The 19630-nt window shown below is 39.2% G+C and overlaps 1 protein-coding gene across 1 annotated transcript in view; it reads left to right on the top strand.

Annotated features, from left to right (window-relative positions):
* ALK (ALK receptor tyrosine kinase) overlaps nt 1–19630 on the top strand; it is a 306751-nt gene that overhangs the window by 202530 nt on the left and 84591 nt on the right. The gene's annotated exons all lie outside the window — the stretch shown is intronic.

The raw sequence follows: 19630 nt of genomic DNA, 5'->3' as shown, positions 1-19630 counted from the left end.
TTTTAAAAAATAAAATAAGGTCCCTCTCAGGGAAGGATCTTTTCTAATGTTGCCTTAAAACTTTCCTTCAAGAAGTTAAAAACAAGTTTGTTGTGTTTGTTGTTTTGGTTTGCTTTGCTGCCTTTTTTTTTTTTTTTTTTCAATCCATTTGGGAAGAATAGCTATGAAAATTTAATTTTGGGAGAAAAGAAGCAGTATTCATCCTGGCTTGCCAGATGCATATCCTGACAACTTCTCTTTTCTGCAGCAGAAAGCAGAGCAGATGAGGGGTTCCTTGACAGACATCTTGCAAGCCATCTTTTTTTTATGTTCATGGTTACAAATTTTGGGGTTGTTTTTTAAACAACTGTGGAAAACTTGATTCTAATAAAGTATGCCTTCTTTGGCAATGTTCCAAAGCAGTTATTGCTGAGCAGCCCCTAACAGCTTCATGTAATGTGTGGAATTTTAATAATGGGCAACCTAAATGGGAGTTACTTTTTTAAATACAAGCTATCTAATCAATCCAAGTATGTAAATTCAGTGCTCTGTGCCAGAAGCAGCTGCATATTAGTTTTACCAGTTTTATGGACTCTGTGAATCATTCTGAAATCTTTAGGTGGCGTGTCAGGGAAGAATATTACTACTTATAGCTCTTAACACATTACTTTTTGTCCATTTTATTTATTTGGAGTAGTGCTGAGTTGAGCTGCATGTCCTTCTTTTCAGCCTCTCTAGGACAGGGAAATGTGCTGCAGAACATACATTATTTTGGTCATTTACCTTGCTCTCCTCAAAGGCCAGTTGTATTAAAGGATTTATTGCACTGTTTGTACATAAAGGTGCTCTCTAAGCTCCAACAAGGAGCAGCCTGACATTGTGCTGGAAGCAAAGGCATGTTCAGACAGAAGGCGCCTGTTCTGCTGCTGGTGTAAGGACACAAGTCATCCACAATGCTTAGAGAATTCAGTGCAAGAGACTGTGGGCACAGGAACTCCTCTTTTGGGAGCACTCAAGGGCGAGCCCAAGGTGCTGGACTGGGAGATCTGACCAACAGCAAGCACTGCTGTGCAGGTGATGGATGTCAAGGGCTGAGGCCATTTAGATACATTCTGGGCAAAAGAAGGAAGAAATCTCCCATTTTGCCTGCAGATTTGTAGCAGAGAGCTACTCCTCTGCCCTGCTTATAGGACACAGTATAAGAACAATGCCACCAGAGAACAAAACCACTTGTTCTCTTATTTTCAGTTGGTTTAGGTCGCTAAGCCTTTTGTGTACAGTTGAAGATGCGGCAGTGTAATTTTACAAGGAATGAGGTGGTGATGAGCAGCTGAGGGTGACACCTTAAGCTTGGAGAAAATAGGGAAAGCAATAAGAAAAGATTAATCTAAATCTAATTTTTCTGCAGCTGTTAGAAGCCTTTGGGCAGCTTAGCTACTTGGATACCTTAATGCTAATGGAACACATAAACATGGGTGAATTTGAGAAAGAAATATCTAAGAAATAGAAAAATGCCTTCAGCCTGATTCTTCTAAGCCTTTTGAAGACCATAAACACAATTTAAAAGTAAATTAATGTGTACATACAATCTTAGGAAATTCGGCTACCATTTCCTCAGGCGCAAACGTAGAAAGAATCACAGAATATGCTGAGTTGGAAGGGGTCCATGGGTATCATTGAGTCCAAATCCCAGCCTTGCACAGAACACCCCAAGAGTCACCCATGAGCCTGAGAGCAATCTCCAAACCCTTCTGGAACTCTGTCAGACTTGGTGCTGTGACCACTGCCCTGGGGAACCTGTTCCAGTGCCCAGGCACCCTCTGGGTGAAAAGCAATAAGGGCTTGAAGAAGTTTGAAGTTGGAATTTGCTTTTGCATTTTGGTGATTCCATTATTTTTAGTTCCTTAATCATAGAAAAGATTTTGCATAGGAAAAAAATATTTCATCTGAACTGAAAAATACCTGTTTATGTGGGATTAAATGGGAAATAAAAATCTTAAGGAGATTCTGATGCTGATAAAATTCTGAATTTTTAAAAAATTCAAAATCAAAAATGTCTAGGTAATTTTCACTTGAATATCTCACATTTCCCAATTCCCATAATAGAAGGAAAGTTCTTACAGTCTTTTCTCAACCTTAGGATTCGAATCTGATCAGAGAGCCCCTACAGTCAATACAAAGACTGCTTGTACTTCTGTAGGTTTTGTCTCAGGACAACTAACAGGTAGCGTTGCCTAGACTGCTACAACCAATTGACTTTCAATTAATGACTTAAATGTGAAGCAAATTGTGTTTGTCAGTGTGTAAAACCTAAGCTATTGATTGCCTAATTCTCTTTCTTACAACTTACTGTTTAAATAAGTGCAGTAGCCAAATAAAAAAAATACAAATTGCAGAGAAGTAATATATTAAATTAATAACATCAGTTAAGAAATTTGTTACTTATACAAGTAAAGTAATTGGTACATTGGCATTTTATAGTGGATGGTAATTTCTAGTAATAAAAATAGAGTTCATTTCCTAAGTAATGTATTGACTTATTTATGATATTTAATGGGTTTCTTACTGATTTTTTATTGCAGTTGTAAATTAATTAATTTGCTAACTTATTTCCAAAAGTCTTAATTAAAGTACTTATTAGTAGGCACAAGTAAATGACAAGACATTGTTGTACTTAGCAATGTTCGATTTACCAATTCTAAGTAAATTTTTACCTAAGGGGTGTGGAGACCAAATGCTTCTGAAATGTCTTAAAGCTTTAATGATGCTCCAGGGCTGTTAAAAGCAGTTATTTCAGACACTCAGTCTGTCCAAGAGGAAGCACTTAGCTTTCAAGTTTTCAAGCTCAGTAAGCAACATAAAAACCATTTCTTTTGGAGAGGGGAGAAGACCGTGTGTTGTTGATTAAGTTAATGCTTCTGTCCACTCAGCAACTGCCTTTTTTCAATAGATACTGAAAGTACACAGAAACACACATTACCTTGGGAGCTGCTAGGCAGTTAGTTCTGTAATGATCTGATGGCTGTAATATGTATGCAAATTTCTGAAAGTTGGAGTTAAGGTTGTACTAAAGGCAAAAATCCTTGATCAAAAGCACAGGACCTCTCAGGAAAGGAAAAATTTCGAAGATCAGGAGGTGATTTTACTGAAAGAAGAGAGAGCAAAGGAAGAGTGAAAATACAGACTTACAACACGTCTGAAGAAATATGATCAACTGCCAGATAGAATTTTTCATGATACCACTTGATAAATATTCTAGCAACAGATTTATGAATCAGCTGCAGGAGATCAATAAGGGCTTTCTCCAGACAGGATTGCTTATGCATCTGAATCATTACTAAAATGATGTTTCTGTGCATTCGGACAAAACCCAGATATGTATCATTGCAGTTTTCCCACATGCTCTCTTTTTGCAGTTTGTCTTATAAATTAATTTGGTGACAGGATGTTGTGGTTAACTGAACTTAATGAAATACCAGTGAGCCCCTTTTCAAAATGAGTTCTTGATGCTTCCTACTGGAAAATTGGCTAGAAAAGTTAACCTCTTCCCAACAGAAAACTGAGATTATATCAGTGTATGAGAGACAATCACAGAACAGGCCAGGTTGGAAGGAACCTCAAAAGAGAATTTGGCACAATGTTTTGTGTGAAAGGGAGTCTGGGGGAGATTATCTAGAACCCTGACCCAGCTGCATCTTGAAAACCTCCAGTGATCCAGTGATGAGGCCTCTGCCACATCCCTCAGGAGTTGCTCTGGCAAGTGCACCTTCTCACTATAAAAATAATTAAACATACATTTCAAAGTGAAGCCCCACATGACACACAGCTCATTTAGATGTTAATAATTAATTGGAAAAAAAAATCATTTAAGTAATTTTCATTTGGGTAGAATTGCAAGATATTTACAGAAGTTTTCTAAAACCACAAGATTAATTGTGATAATATTTTATGTTTCATTATTTGCTTCGTTCTATTTATGGGATGGAGGAGTGAAGGTATGAACCTTCAGTAGAATCAGTCATGTCATCTTATATGGTCTGGAGATCCACTTCTGTCCAGAAATACAGGGGAAAAGGTGAGCAGAACTATGAGCAGTCAGTATTTTGTCATTGTTATAAAACTGAAAAATAAACATGATTTAAAAAAGAAAAGTAGTCATAATTTCAGAAGTAGCTGTCTCTATCTGAGGTCTAGGATTAACATTTACCATGATATTACTTAGCCTGTCCAGGTAATTTTTGTGCAAAAGAAGCTGGATCATTTCCTTTGGCATTAATGCCATGGTTAAGAACCTTACAGAGCCAGAGAAAAGATCCAGAGCTAATTTAAACCAGCAGGATTATTCAGTATGTTGGCATTGTGTTTCTTCATTTAAAAAAAATAAGATTAGGCAGACTGGCTGCATTTTCCATCGAGTGGCCTATGCTATTTTTGCAGTTCAACTGGTCTGGTTTTCCTGTGGGTCTAATTTCACTAAGTAGGCATTTGGAAAAGGCTTACAATTTTAAGAACATTTGCTTCCAAATACTTTGGCGACCACCTTCTTTCCCCGTTCACCTCTGCTCCCTCATCAGCTATGACTGATTATTCTGATTTCAGCTTGTGTGCCAAAAACTATCTCTAACCTGCTTGTGTTTTAATCCTGTAGGGATCTTGTGTCAGAGAAAATACTGCTTTGCAGATGAGGGTGGTGGCTGTAGTGAAGTTAAATAATTTTAAAGTCATTCTAAAGTGAAAGTTATTTCACTTGTGGTTTGTGCCAATTTAAGTAAAATAAATTTAATGAACTTTTTATGGGGCTTATCTTTGTTTTCACTTTCATCTTTTTAAAATGAAGTTATTGTAATGCTAGGAATAAAAAAAAAATTAAGCAAATTTAGTTTTAACATTGCTTCCAGAAGAGGCATAGTAACTCAATTACTGGTAGAGTAGCTTCTTGCAGTAATGAATTAGTGATTATGCATTTCTGTTACTGGCTGTGAACACCTACTTCTTGCAGAGCCAGATTTAGACAGTGGTGGTTATGTTGAATAATTTAATCTATTTAGAACCTTCATGTGCTCATCAAAGGAGCAGCAAGGGGGAAGCAAACCTGAATATATAGAGAATTTGGGTTTCATAGGTCTGCTGTGCCAGTTTGGTGATAAATCTGACAGAGTGTCCTATTGTTTTGTTTAGTAATCAACTGGCCATATATTTGGGGTTTTAAGATATGGAGAAGGGGGATATAAAACAATGTTTTATAATGCACTTAAAAGTCATCTTTAAAATAGATGTATTCATGCAGAAGGTGGAAAGGCTTGAACCTGCCACAGCAGCTTCAAATAGGTGTGCCTTACCAGAGCAAGCAGGTTTATCCTCTCTAACTCAGAAAAGGTTAGGTGGCTTGGGTTAAAAAACAGAATTGAGAAATCTCAGCCTTTAAAATCCAAAGCCTTAATAGTCTGAAGAGAAGGACCTGCTCATAAGAAGTACTAGGAACTGCTCAAGAGACATTGCAAATGTTGGCACTTGTGGGTCTTAAGTACTTTTTAACACCTTGAAGAATTGGCCAATACATTATCTTTTTAATGCTGTATATGATTTTTATCCTGACCTTCTCCTTTAATTAAGGCTTATTTCAACAGGGGAGCCATTGATTCAGTGAAAGAAAATGAACTCTGTAATCTGCTTTCCCCAAATTGAACTTATTTTTATTACTATTAATTGCTGCCACTTACTTCTTGTGATGTTTTAACTGCTTGGATTTATTAAAACAATCATAGGATTTGCTATTATCACTTGAGAAATGGGAAGGACAATGATGATTCATGGATGACCCAAAGATTTTAAGCCAGTATTATTCCAGATTCAAAGATTTATGCAATCTGACTCCACTGTGCAAGTAGATGACAGTCTAACTCTCCCTTTCTCTCCCCGTAATAAACTCCAAAAGACTGCTAGCCTGTGACAGAGGACATGGAGACCCTTGATTTTGCAAAAGAGGGATAGTTTTGGTCTAAGTTCTGTTTTATATCCATGAAGTTCCCTATTAGCTGTAGGAAAGTTTTGTTGGTTCAAATAGGGCGGGTGTTTGGAGTTGTTAAGACCTGACTGCAACTTGACTCATATTTGTGAAGAGTTGCAGTGGTCTTTGTGAAGAACTGAGACAGTGGGGAAGCTTAAAAAGTCAGAACAGAAGAGGGAGATGATCGAGCAGAAAGGAAATGAGTCAGACTGAGTCAGCAAAAGAAGAGAAACATAGAATCCCAGAATGGTTTGGGTTGGAAACCCAAAGGCACCTTAAAGATCATCTAATTCCAACCCCCCTACCATGGAGAGGGACACTTCCCACTATCCCAGGCTCAGAGCCCCATCCAACCTGGCCTTAAACACTTCCAGGGATGGAGCATCCACAGCCTCTCTGGGCAGCCTGTGCCAGTGCCTCACCACAGTGAAGAATTTCTTCCTCATATCTGATCTGAACATCTTATCTCTCAGTTAGAAGCCATTCCCTCAGATCCTGTCAGTAGATGCTCCAGTGAAAAGTGTCTGTCCACCTTTCTTGTAGGATCCCTACAGAAAGAGGGAGAGATGGTGACAAATCACTAATGCTGAAAACAAACGACAGGATATCAGGCAGGAATAATTGGTCTAGATGGTGGAAATGATTAAAAAGTTTGACCAGTTAGAAAGTGATTGGAAGAAACATTTACAATCCAATTAATTAACTAGAGCAATCAAGGTTAATCAGATAGTCACTCAATCAACCAGACTGAACTAAGTGGATAATCTGTTGAACCGGCAAAGAAACCAAGTGAGGGAAATGCAGTGAATTGTCAACATTTAATGAAATGCACAAGAATTAATCCATTAACATTTAAAATTATCAAAAGCAAAGATAAATATCTAGGATGTTCAGATGGAAACTAGTCCATTTTGGTGGCACATCTCACCAGAGCCTCAGAGGCATTAATGAGCAAAATAGGTTTTGGAAGATGAAGAACAAGAATGAAGAGAATGTGGCACAATAAGGAAAGATGTTCTGGGTTTGCTTGAAAATGAAATAATGCTAACAGCAAGAATCTTATTTTTTTAAAAACCTGCTTAAGTGTCACATGTACAAATGGTGGGTACTGAGGTGGTCACTGCTTCTCTGAAGTAGTGCAGTACATACAAGATTGAAAAAAGGGTGTAATTCTTCATCTTTGCTTCACAGGATAGAGTCCTTAAGGTTTTGGCTCAGGGCACTTCTGTACCTCAGGGCTTATCCTCTGAGAAGTTCAAGTCCAGCTTGGTTTCTGTGTCTGAAAGGTTTCATGGTAAATCTGCCCCTGTTGTGCTATAAGGCCCTGTCCAGCTCTTCCCTCTTTTTGTCCACAGCCTTCCCTTTCCTGGCTCAGGAGCCCTGCTGGCTTTGTCCTGCTGTTCTGTTCCTGCCAGGTCTACTGCAGTCAGCTTTCTGAACAAACCAATTGCTAAATCAACCCACGGAGTTGGTTTTTTTTACACATGGGAGAGGTGTGGCACCTTGGTGCCAGCACTGAGGGACACAGTGGCACTCTGTAATAGAGCAACTGAAACTGAAAAACCTCGACCTTGTAATTCCAAATCAAATCCATAACCCGTAAATAGAAAAGACAACTGAATAAAACCACTGCATTGGATTTTGTCCCCTGAAAAGTTTAAGAATTTTTAAAGGGGAACTAAGTTTTCTGAAGAGCAGTGCATGCCCTTTTAACAAATGAAAGTCCTTTATGCTGTATTTGGAAATTCACAACCAGTGTCTGCCCATCAGAGTCTCAGGCAGTATCATTAAGCCTGTAAGTTGCAATTCTTTTACTCTGAAGTTGTGAAAAACGTGGGGAGAGAGAGCAATGTTTAAAAGCTGTCAAGTGACTTTGGAGCACAAATTAATGGGAACCACACTCCTTAGTCCCCTAGGAGTTCTCAAAAATGCCATCATTACTGCCTGGCACTGAGACATGCCTTCCATCATGAGGATGAGAAGGGAGGCAGCTTTAGCAAGTGCCTCCATAAATGAGGTGTACAGGGCTTTTATGAATTGAGCCTTTGAAAGCCCTGCTAGCAAGGCTTATTGATCCAGAAGTCACACATGGATGGCAAGATCTTAAATTGCAGTCAGTTTTTATTACATGAAAGAAATTTTAAGAACATACCTTTTCCCCTCCCTCCCTTTTTAAAATTACTGCCTGCTGAAGTTTTCTATAACTGGGAGGTTGCAAGCAATTAAATGAGTCAGCTGGATCCTGGGTCCAATTCCAAAAGTGTAATGTTCATGGAACATGATTGATGGAGTATCAGTGAATTTGTAAGCACAGGCAGAGGTTTGGAAGTGTTTTTTCATATCTACAAGGAAATATAAATAAATATAAATTAGTCAACTCTGTAAGAAACATTTATCATGGTCCAAAAATATCATCAGTGGTAGATCTTTCATTTGATGTGAATACAGGTGAACACTGCAGCTCTTTGGATACCTAAAAACTTTGAGAGTTGAGAAGCAATCCATCTGGTTCTGTGAGATGATGAGGTTGTGCCATATGGGGATCTAAGCTGTTTTGGTGGAATTGGGTGCACCACAATCCAGAGTAAATGATTTCTTGGAAACTACAGGATATTCCTTGCACTTAAACCCAAATGATGGACTGGATTTTTAAAACATCATTTAGAGCTGTAAGCAACAACTGCATAAATCCAGCGTTAGCTTATGTGGTGCAAAAAACAAAAGAAAAGAACAAAACCAAACAAACAAAAAAACAACAACAACAAAAAAGAAAATAATGAAATTTCAAAATTTTTGTAATATTATCACTGTTGCTATTGATTTCTAAAAAGACACAAAGACACATCTCTTTAAGCGCCTCATGGAATGACAGTGTATGTAGACATGTTCATGAACATCAGTTAATGAAACCATAACAAAAAGAAAGCAGCTGCTGTATGATCAGAAACATCAAGAACAAAGTTTTGGCAACAGTGTTAACTCAGCCCTCCTGTGTACTCTTGTTGTACACATCAGTAACAAAACAGTAGCAAAATGACTCACCTGTCTGCAAAAATTGCCAAGTGGCTTAGATAGCCAAGTAAAGGAAGTATTTCTTCCAAGGGAGCTATTTCCCAAAGCAAAGGAAGTGAGTAACTATGCAGTTACTTGTGAGGAGCTTCTGCCAGTGAAATTACTAAAGCACGTTGCACATCATCCCAATAATTGTTGGAGCCTCAACTGTTTGCATCAGCTTGGAGATCTGCCCCTATATATTTATCAGATAATACATTTATATATTTGTCCTTTTGAAAAAGGAGGAGCCTAACAAGAGGTTTGATTGATAGCAACATTCCTGATTTGGACTTCAGTTACTTCATCATTGCTCATCTCTTCTCAGCCAAGAGGAGAGTCAGGTTTAAGTGACAGCTGTTCTTTCACTGCAGATAGAGGCTGAAGCTGACACAGGATTTGTAATTACATGTCTTACTGTGCTGTTATATTTTTTTTTAATTAACAACTGGCTAAGACAACTGAGAAATGGAAATCACCTTTTCTGTTCCATGTTGGAAAAGTTCTGTTCCAAGGGATGTTTGCACTGCTCGTGTTTGCACAGAGTGCTTTGCCATGGTCTTCCATGTTTGTGGTGTTTATCTTCTGTTTTCTTCTAGCTTCATCTTTAGAGCAACTCTAGCTTTCTCTGTTCCCAGGTGAAGTCATGCAATTCCTCTCACTTGGACAAGCCTACTTCTCCTCTTTCCCTTTAGTCATAAAACATTCTTGCCTGTCTAATCTAATCACAAAACCTTTAGGGCAATTTTTACTCCATTATAAGTTTATATTATAGTAAGTAGTCTTCATCCTAATTGTTGATTTGTAGAATGCGGACTAATTTGTGGCTTCATGTAGCTCCCCTCAAATTATAATAAATGTGCTTCTTCTTGCTGGTTCTGTTCCTGGCAGTACCAGGCAGCAGCAGTAATGCATTACAGTTGTCTTTCTCAGAACAATTCTTCCTGGTTCATGTGACTTTTTTAAATTTTCAAGTAAACAGTGCCTTTCTTTCCTGGACAATTAGGGTGATTGCTTAAATGGAACTAAAGTGTCATCATGAGGCAGATGCCACCAAATGTTAATCAGTCATGCAAAATAACTCTTCCTACAGTGCAAGCCCACCATGATACTGTTCTGTAAATACTTCAAAGAAATTTCTTATGGTTTCCATTTATTCATCTTGCTATACCATCTCAAAACTGTAGTCTCAGATGAAATGAAGAAAGTTTCTTTTCCAGTTTCCAGAGCCAAGCAATGGACTTGTCCCTTTTTCCCTATTTCTTAATAGCATATAGGTGACCTTTTTTTAGCACCTCTACATTCTGCTGATGCTGCTTACTTTTTTCAGTGTTTGAACAAAGGTCAGAAAATATTTTCAGTAGATAGAAGAAAAAAAAAAATTTTCTCCTAAACTCAACTTGCAAAGCTAATTCAGTTTGCAGTTCTCAGTCTAGACCTCAACTGAACTGTCAGGGAATAAAATCTGTATAATAAACCAGTCATCTAATTCACAATATCGCAAGATTCAATCTCCCTAGGCAAGATTTAGTTCATACATTCAGGTGCTTTGTTGTATGAAGTTAGACAAGATGGTATTCATCTTTTGTGACTTCAGCTATCTGAAAGTTAGGCATCATGTCAAAGCTGGTCTCTAGGGTCCCTCTGTAGTCAACAGAGAGAAAAAGAGGCACTTCAGAGGGCAATTCATTCCACCTTTAACATCATCGCATCATCAGAGTGTCAGAAAGGGGACAATGCTTTGGTTGAAGAATTGCTGTCTGGGATTTCTAACAGCACTATCCTTTTAAAGCCAGTGGGTGCTTTAATACCTGTAATCTAGAAGGTCTGTCCACCAATTTCTCACTTGTGAATGAATAGGGTCAGGCAAGGAATCTTTAACAAACAGATTCTCTATTGAACATTCTCAACACTCACTGGTTACCACGCCAGATCAATCATTTTAGAGTAATTATTTTGCAGGAGTTTATTCAGAGTCTGTTAGAATAAACCCTGAAAAAAATTAAATGACTGCTGAGTGCAAGATTAATGTTGCTATCCGGGCATACTTTACAAAACCAGCATTACCAAAACAGGCTTCATTCGTGCAGCTTTTACAAGGTGCTTCCAGGCAGACCTAGAAGCTTCTCTGCACTGTGTGAATTATAAACCAGAAATCAGCCCCATGTATTTCAGCCTGTCTAGATATATTATGAATGGGTCTAGAAAATAAGGCATATTTCTAAAAAAAAAAAAAAAAAACCCAACACACTTCTTTCACATTCAGGGAGGAACATTCACATACAGAAGTGGTTTGAGAAGAGTGAAGTGGGTGTTGGTAGCAGCAGAGCTGCAACCCAGAGCCTTCTAATGGAGTCCTGTAGATCATATTTGAGACTCCAAATAAGGCTTTTTTCAAAATCTACTTAAATTGAGTTGCAATTGGAGATTGGATCCCATGCTGCTTCCCAAAGAGTGGTAATAGAAGATCCACATTAATTTTTCCCTTACTTCCTTACCAGGAGGTGCAATTCCTTCTATTGCATTATCTTGTTTATTTTTATTACCCTTGTGAATGACTCTGTCACTTCTGTTTAAGCAGAAGCAGTAACTCAATCCTTTAATACAGCCTTAAACAACATTGCTTCTAAATGAGGTTAAGATCTATATTATATGCAGCATTTGTCTTGAACCTTAATTCAGCCTGCTTCTGAAAGGATATCTTGTTACATTCAGGAGTAAGTAATTTCAGATCCAGTTCCTGGTGATCATTGAGTTCTAGGCTAAATTTCAACTGACAGGACTTCTTAGGCATGATGCACTGTTAAGATGCATGTCAGGGAATTTCTGTTCCATTATATTAATGTAATCAATGTTTCTTCTTTACCAGAAAAATTTAAACCAGCGTTTTTTACTGAAGAAAAAATTGTATCAGGTGTGATGTTCTTTGGGGTTTTTTGTTACATGACCATTCTGTTTTAATTATATGAAATACTATTAAAATAAACTTTAATAATTTCCTGTACAAAACCCAATCCTTTTATTTCTTTGATTTAAAGAGAGGTCCCTCTTGTGCAGTTCTAAATTGAGACGTAATTTCCTCCGAGTTTGACCATACTTGCAGGGTTTTTTTTCCCATTCCCCTTGGTTTAGAAGCAGACCTGATCTGAATATTTCAGATAAAGACCAAGCTGTGTTTGAGTTTTCCCTAAGCTGCAGTGGTAAAGGGAGTTAGCAGCCTGAGGTTCCACAGTATGCCCTCTTTGAAAAAAGGAAAGAGAAATAGTCCCTCTTGCACAAAGAGCTTTGCATGGGCTAGTAAGAACATTATCATGTATCAGAATGATCTCTCATTTTAGAATGATGGTTTTTAAAAGGGGCTAGAGAACAGCCTTTCAGCAGGTCACATGAGTCTGGGAGATGCTTCAACGCAGCCCAGAGAGCAGCTGACACTTGGAAATGAGAGAGGGTCACGTAAAATCCTTGAGTAGGTAAGAATTGTTGTACTGGTGTCACTTGTCTGACTTTGCCTGAAATAAATTAGGGAGTAGTTGCACATGCTGCCTGATCAGCGGATCAGGAGGGAAAGCAGTGGTGAACAGATGGAGGCAATAACCTCTCCTGCCAATGCAGCTGGGGAAGGATGCCTACCTGCAAACCAGAGGGACTCACCTGTTCCACAGCTACAAATAACTCCAGGATCTCACCACAGTCTGCTTTAACTCATTAGTGCTGACAGCTGTGAGCTGAAGTGGTGTTGCTAAGGCTGGAGCCTTGCACTGCCAGGAACTTGTGGAGGGGGATTCCCTCACCTTGTGAATTTGTGACAGTGTAGTTGAAAGTACTTGGGGGTCTGTTGACTCACAGTGAGCAACACCCAGAGAAAAGCACAAGAGGCAGACTCTGCCTTGTTTGCAGTATTTGGGCCAAATAATCAGATCTCAGGGCCCTTCTGGGGCAGTTCTTGCTGCAATTTCTTCAAGAAGGAGCTCTGTATTTTATCAGTCTGTAAGACTCAGAGATGGGTGTTTCCTGAAAGTACCGTTTTTGAGAAATACATTGTGTTTGTAAAGCATCTCTCTACCTTCAAATGTGAGTGTCCACTTAAAAGATGTTTGGGTCCAGACTTGGTGCTGTTAGGTTTCTTTTGCTGTTTTCCACTACAATGAAAAGCAATTTCCACTTGGATTTTGGAAATCTGAGCAGTATCAGGTAACTTTGATCAGAAATTTGAAGTGTCTTTTCATCATCTCATTCTAAAACTGTAACAGATATTCAGTGCTTCATCTACAGAAAATTTAATAACTTAGCCAGCATCAAAAATTGTTTGACACCAAATATGCATTGCTGAATGAAAGTAGTGATTTATAACATTGCATGAGAGATGTTAGTATTTAATTTACTGCATTAATCAGTGAATGCCAGATCAGTTTGCAGATTGCATGTAGATCAGTTTAATCTGTCATCTTAATTGTCAGCGAATTTTTTAATGTTGAGTTTACTTGAACTGTTTTCGATGCTGCTCCTCACTGAGATGGAAATAGCAGTATAATAACTCTACAGTGCCCACGTGGGACTGTGCAGGCCTCATGGCTGGTTTTGTGCTGCTTTCCACATCTGAGGTTCCCTTGGCCAAAGCTGAGTTTTGACATTTCCATGGCTTGATGTGTGCCAAATGGAGAGAGCGCTGTCAGCCTTGTCAGTGCTAACATGGTAGACAGTTGTGTCTTTGGTGCTCTGAGTGAGGAGATTTCAGGGGACTGGACTGAGCTGAAATGACCCAGAGCTCTCTCAGACATGCTGCACTAGCATGTGGCAGTGGCTCTAGTGATTCTGTCACCCTGTGCTGGTGATCAGCATTTGGTGACACACTTGGCATCGCCTTCCACTTGAGAGCCTCCATGGTGTTACATGGGGTGAGCAGCGTGTTTATTTATATATATTATTTGTATAATAAATATATTCTATAATATAATATATAAAATTTTCTAATACATATATATTACAATTTTCTAATATATATATTCTATTATTTTCATTATATATATCTATTCTAGCTTGGTTTTATTCTAGCTTGTTAAAAAAGCAACCTGGTGGAACAAAGCTATTCAAAGTGCAAATTTAGTATGTGTTTTGGCAAAGCAAAACAAAAAAAAATTAGTGGAAGAAAATGAGTTTTCACACCTTCTCCCTGGACTCTAGGTTTTTTTTTTATTGGAAAATATGTTAAAAGGCATAAAGAAAGCATGAAATAGATGAACTGAAAAAAAATTTTGAACAATAGCAAGTTTCCTGAAGCTAACCAATGTTTTATTTCAGGTCAAATATAATCTTTTGAAGTAGTGCTGAGCAAACATTTTCCTCTACAGGAGACATTTTCATTTTAGATAGCTCTTAAAAATGAGATTTTTTTTCTGTGAAAAAAATTATGCTATTCTAAAAAGTAGCAAGGCCATATATTCCCCACAAAATGGTTTCTTGGGGTTTTTTTCTGTCACAGCAAAAAGAGACTTATCCAAGGTCTTTGTCAAGCAAAGAGGCTCATCCAAGGTCACAACAGAAGAACCATTTTGGAAATCCTGGCCATCAGATTCCTGACTTGTTAGGCAGCATTTCTGGAGGGCATTTGCTAGCAGTGCAAGGCCCCTGCACACACAGATGGAGTCTGGCTTGAAGGACCCCAAGAAAAGATGCTGGACTGCTGAGTTTCAGCTGTTTTTTGCTCAGTTCTTGATTATTTAATTATTTCTTTATTTTACTGAGTACTGGGGAAAGGATACCAGGCTTTTTATTTCCAAGAATACCCTGGATGAGTGACAGCTTGGATTTGGCACCCTGTCTTTGCCAGGTCTCAGTTCCCTGAGCTGCCCTACTGCTCTGCTGAGCAGAGAATGCAGCTGCTGCTGTGAGCCCAGAGGCCTCTGAGCTTTCTGACGCTGTCACCACCCAAGGGACCTTGGATCATTGATTTTATCCACATTAGATGCTAGGGCAAGGCACTTTTATCATCTTTGTGATACCTCATTGACAGACTGTTTAAAATTATATTGCTCACTAAAAAGCAGCAGTAATGACCTGTGGGATGGGGAGGAAGGGCACGGTCCAAGTGGAGTTGAGAGCCTTTGCTGTAAGTGCAGCTGCACAAGAGTCCTGCTGCTGTCTCTCAAGAGATCCTGGAAAAGGAGGGCAAGGCATTTTTCCTGGGGGAAGGAGTAGGGCAGTGGATTTTGTTGCTGGTATTTCAGTAAACTTTCTGTGTGAAGATTCCCTGTGCCCTACGAGTTGCCTTCCTGGCTTTGAGATACTGCAGTGCTGTAAGCCAGTGACATTCTTTATGGTGGTGAACTGCATCCACATCCCATTAAGTTAAAGCCCCAGGAGAGCTGAAAGTCATGTGTTTTAACTATTCTCTTTGTAAAAAATATATAGTGGACATATAAAACCTTTGCACCCAGTATAACTTTACTGTTGCCCCATGGGCAGCTTAAGGTGAATGGAAGTGCAAATACAGTGACCAGTGGGGCAGAGTAGCAAACAGGAGGAGTGTCTGTCCCCTAAGATGGTTGCCCTTGTCCAGACAGCCCCTGCCAGAGAGAATTCCTAATGAAATGTGTAAAAAAATTCATAGCAATGATTACTTGAGGTTTTAAATTGACACTTCAAGATCAAATGTAGACACATGCAAAGTAGCTTCGAGGTCTCTCCCAGTCTGTTTTATGGCCAAAAGAGAGTTTGGTGGCTCTTTTTTGATTATTCAGTTCATTTGTGCACTTTGTACTGTCAAGTGAGTGAGTAAGCTTGACTATTGGAACCCTGTCCTAAACTGGTGGTGTTTTTTGCCAAAGCCTTTTTTGAAACAGAACCATGATCCACTAGTTTGGTGGAGTGTACACATAATTTCATTGCTTCTTGTAGCTGGTAAATTGGTTTATATTTCTCTTTTCTTAATTCCTGGTGCACCTAATTATTTTTTGATTGCCAGTCCTTTGGAATACTGTGCATGAATTGGCTGGGTATTCGAGGGTACCCTGCTACCCCTGCCTGCCACAAGACCAGACTAACCCCATTTACTTTGCTGTGGGGCTACTATTTCATATTCTCTTTTTATCATTTGTTTTTTTTACCTGAATGTTTGTTTGCTAGGACTTGATGAAGAGCTGTGTTTCTTCCTAATTCTTTATTTTGTATAATGAATTGTTGAGCAGTTGTAAAGGATTTGCCTGCCAGGAAGAGATACGTTTGCATTTTATAAATAGATTTATCTAAAGTCAACAAGGTGTTATGCTTTGCTGAAACCTACCCAGCTGGGAGGAGCATTTTACATAATAACAGCAGCAGCAAGTTTGTGGGAATTTAATACTACTGCTGACAGAAATTAAGGGATTAATTAATGGCCAACTGAATAAGTGAGCAAAATGGGGGAAAATGAGTTGGAAAAATCTTGAAGGGGAGCTTGCACTAAACAGAAAGCTTATTGACAGAGAGGATACAAAGGGATATTTTGGGTAGACATACCCTTTATGGTAGCAAATTTAAAGATGAGAACTACTAAGAAAATGACTGCTCAAAGTAATTTTATGAAATCTCCTGAGAGTTGATTGCACAATTTATTCATTGAAGGGTAAAGGTCTTAGAGAAAACCTAGAGTCAGAGAGAGAGAGGGAGAAGTCATGGTCTGTCTCCTTGATCTGTCTTTACTCATAGCAACAGTTTGTTAAAATTCCCATCACTGTATTTAAAATAGGTTCAAGAGCCATTTTAATATTATGTAACTCCTCTATTCTTAGTCTAACTGCTCTGCTGCTGCTGGCAGCCCACAGGCACCTCAGCCTCGGAGCGTGGTTATTCTCTGTACTGACACTGATCAACTCTTGCAATTCTCCCTGCATCGCCTTATACTTTTGGAAAGTGATCTCATGTGGAAAGCATTAATCAAAGCGTCTGTCAGCATGCCACAAGAGAGTAGAGAGTCTGCCTGAAACCAGGGTGGTAATGTTGGAAGTGTAGTGTTGCCACTTTTTCCATTTTTCCCTGATATCTTCAGTATGTACCTTGGCTTACACAGAGCTAATCACTTCATTATTCACTGGCATCTCTTTTTTTTTCAGTTAGTGCTCCCATTTTTCATAAGTTTTGTGCACGTTCAAACATTAATAGAGGTCCTCAGGCAGAGATGTGAATTCCAGGCAGGAGTCTTCTCCAGGCTTTTTTGGGTGTTGTGGGCCACTGACCTTCAGCAGCTTTGCTCCTGGGATAATGTCATTGAAGCATAGCAAGGCCTTGGAGCACAGCCTGGGATGCAAACACACGGGGCTGTGCTGGCCCTCTGTCCCTCTGGACTGGCTTCAGAGCACTGAGATGTTGGCAGTTGTTGGTGCATCCAGCTGGAAGAGTCACCCCTGACTCACGGCATCCATGGCTTCCTGGTGTTCAGAAATGTGTGGAGATGGGGGGACACCAAGAATTTCCTTCTCCTTCCCCAGAACTAAAAGCTGGAAGCATCCATGCACATGGAGTCCCTCCCTGTTGGTCAGCCTGTTGTGTGCAGCCACTGCTCTCCCTCACAGCAAGAGGTCAGGTGCAGTTTCATTTTGCCCATTCTTTGTGGGTTTGAGGCATCCTTGCTCACTTTTCAAACAAAGTGGAAATCAGCTGCTGGATGACAACTTGTTGCCTTCCCACAACTGCAGAACTTGGCACAGTGGAAAGGGGCACAACAGGAAATTTACTTCTCCAAGCAAGCTTCTGCTTCTACCTGGAGCAACAATTGCTCTTCCACTGTGGGGCCACTGCTTTGCACAGTAAGGGATTGGCTGTGGTGTGGGGATGAGTCCCTGCACTCTGCTGGGAGGGACCACATGTGCATGCTCAGGGCTGTGCTGATTTGTGATATTCCACCCACCACCCCCAGCAAGCCGTCTGTAGTAGGGCCAAAAACCTTTATAGTGCTGACAGCTAAAGCAGAGAGACTACTTAAAACACTTACAGAAAGAGAACTGCATTTTAGGAATGAAAAATCTCTGTCCTATCTAAAATGCTGTTTGAATGCAGCTAAGTCTCATACCTTTATTTGGGTTTTTCATGACCAGGCATGTGAAGATACCTCTCTTGTTAACTGGATTGGCAAAGCTAAAGAAGAGCTTGCTGAGATTCTGCAATTTCAGGATTAAGGAAGAGGTTATATCTTACCTGTGTGGAATCAGCTCTTGATGAGCTATGAAAATATTCTCCAGTCTCTTTCCTTGAATCTGGGCATCTTCAGTCCAACTGGTACAGGAAGCAGCAGGTGTCAGAGAGACTGTCTGGTTTGGGCAATTTACAGGCTCATTTAGGTGATTGAAATTGGCTGACAAGTACCTCAGTTTGCTCATCTTTAAAGTGTTATTGATGTTTGAGGTCTTCTTGCTGGGCTGTTTTTAAGAACCAAGAATTGAAAAAAATCTGCTGTGTATCGTGTCAGTGTTGGTTGTGCTTGGAACTGCAGAACTGGAAGAGGCAAAGATAACACTTACTTTAATAATTGAAAATGGATTTGAACTAAGCCTCCTAAGCAGCAAAAGGTGGAAAATGACATATATTTCCTATCTAATCAGCTCTTACAGTTTCCCCAAGAGGCACACATGAGGTTTGGAAGCACAATTTTAATGTCTTTTTCTCCAGCAGCCTTGTTTTATTTCACATTCAGTTCCATGTTTGATGCTGAGGTAGGAGCTGTGCTAAATCTGCTCCTGTTGTCTGTAAATAAGCTTAGAGATCTTAACCACCTCATGGTTTTGTCAGCATTCATCTTTCAGAGAGCCAAAAATCAGTCTTTTGGTGTTTCCCATGGAAAAGATTGTTCCCTGGTAAGATCTGTTCTCTAAGCCTGTTTAGACCCAGAAAAGTCTGATGGAAATAGCAGAGGCTAATAATAGAAGTTGGACCTTTTTATTTTTCCTCTACAAGGTATGAATTTTGAAAAATTCACAGGAGTCACAGAAAATGGTTTTTTGGCTTTTTGTGGGGATTTTTTGGTTTTTTTCCTTTTAACCAGCTGCTTACTGTTACAAATAAATAGTATTCACTTGTTTTAGGAGAAAAATGAAACCTAGGGGAGAGGGTTTTTTGTTGGTGGTTTTTTAATCTCACAAAAATGCAGCGATACCTAGAAAGATGCAATTGTATCTGAGATAAAAGAGAAACAAACAGCAAATGCAGCCTGATATTGAAACAAGGGCAAGGAAAAGCAACCCAAAGAAACAAGGTTTGGGATTTTAATAAAATTACTCTATCCCACTGGATTATTCTAAGTCAGAATATTCATACTTATGGATGAAAGCCTTAAAATCTACTGTGTTAGATGAAATTTTGAAAAGGTCCAATGACTATGTATGCACAGTATTTCATACAATAAGTATTCTCCATCTCTTTTGGCCCTTTTTTATTCAGTAGATCCACAGAATATGTAGGTATCACTGTAGGATGGAAATCACACTTACGTTATAAAGTTCACTGCTGCTGTTTACTTGTTTACTGGTAATTTTTGGATGTGCAGTTGGAGCTGCTTATTGACTGGTAACAAATCACCAGAAAAATATGTATGTTACCATGAGCCCTAGCAAAAAAAAAAGCCAA

This window comes from Haemorhous mexicanus, chromosome 3 (genome assembly GCF_027477595.1).
Source record: "Haemorhous mexicanus isolate bHaeMex1 chromosome 3, bHaeMex1.pri, whole genome shotgun sequence".
Lineage (NCBI taxonomy): Eukaryota > Metazoa > Chordata > Aves > Passeriformes > Fringillidae > Haemorhous > Haemorhous mexicanus.
The sequence above is the reverse complement of the archived record's forward strand: the minus strand, read 5'-3'. Positions and strand labels throughout refer to the sequence as shown.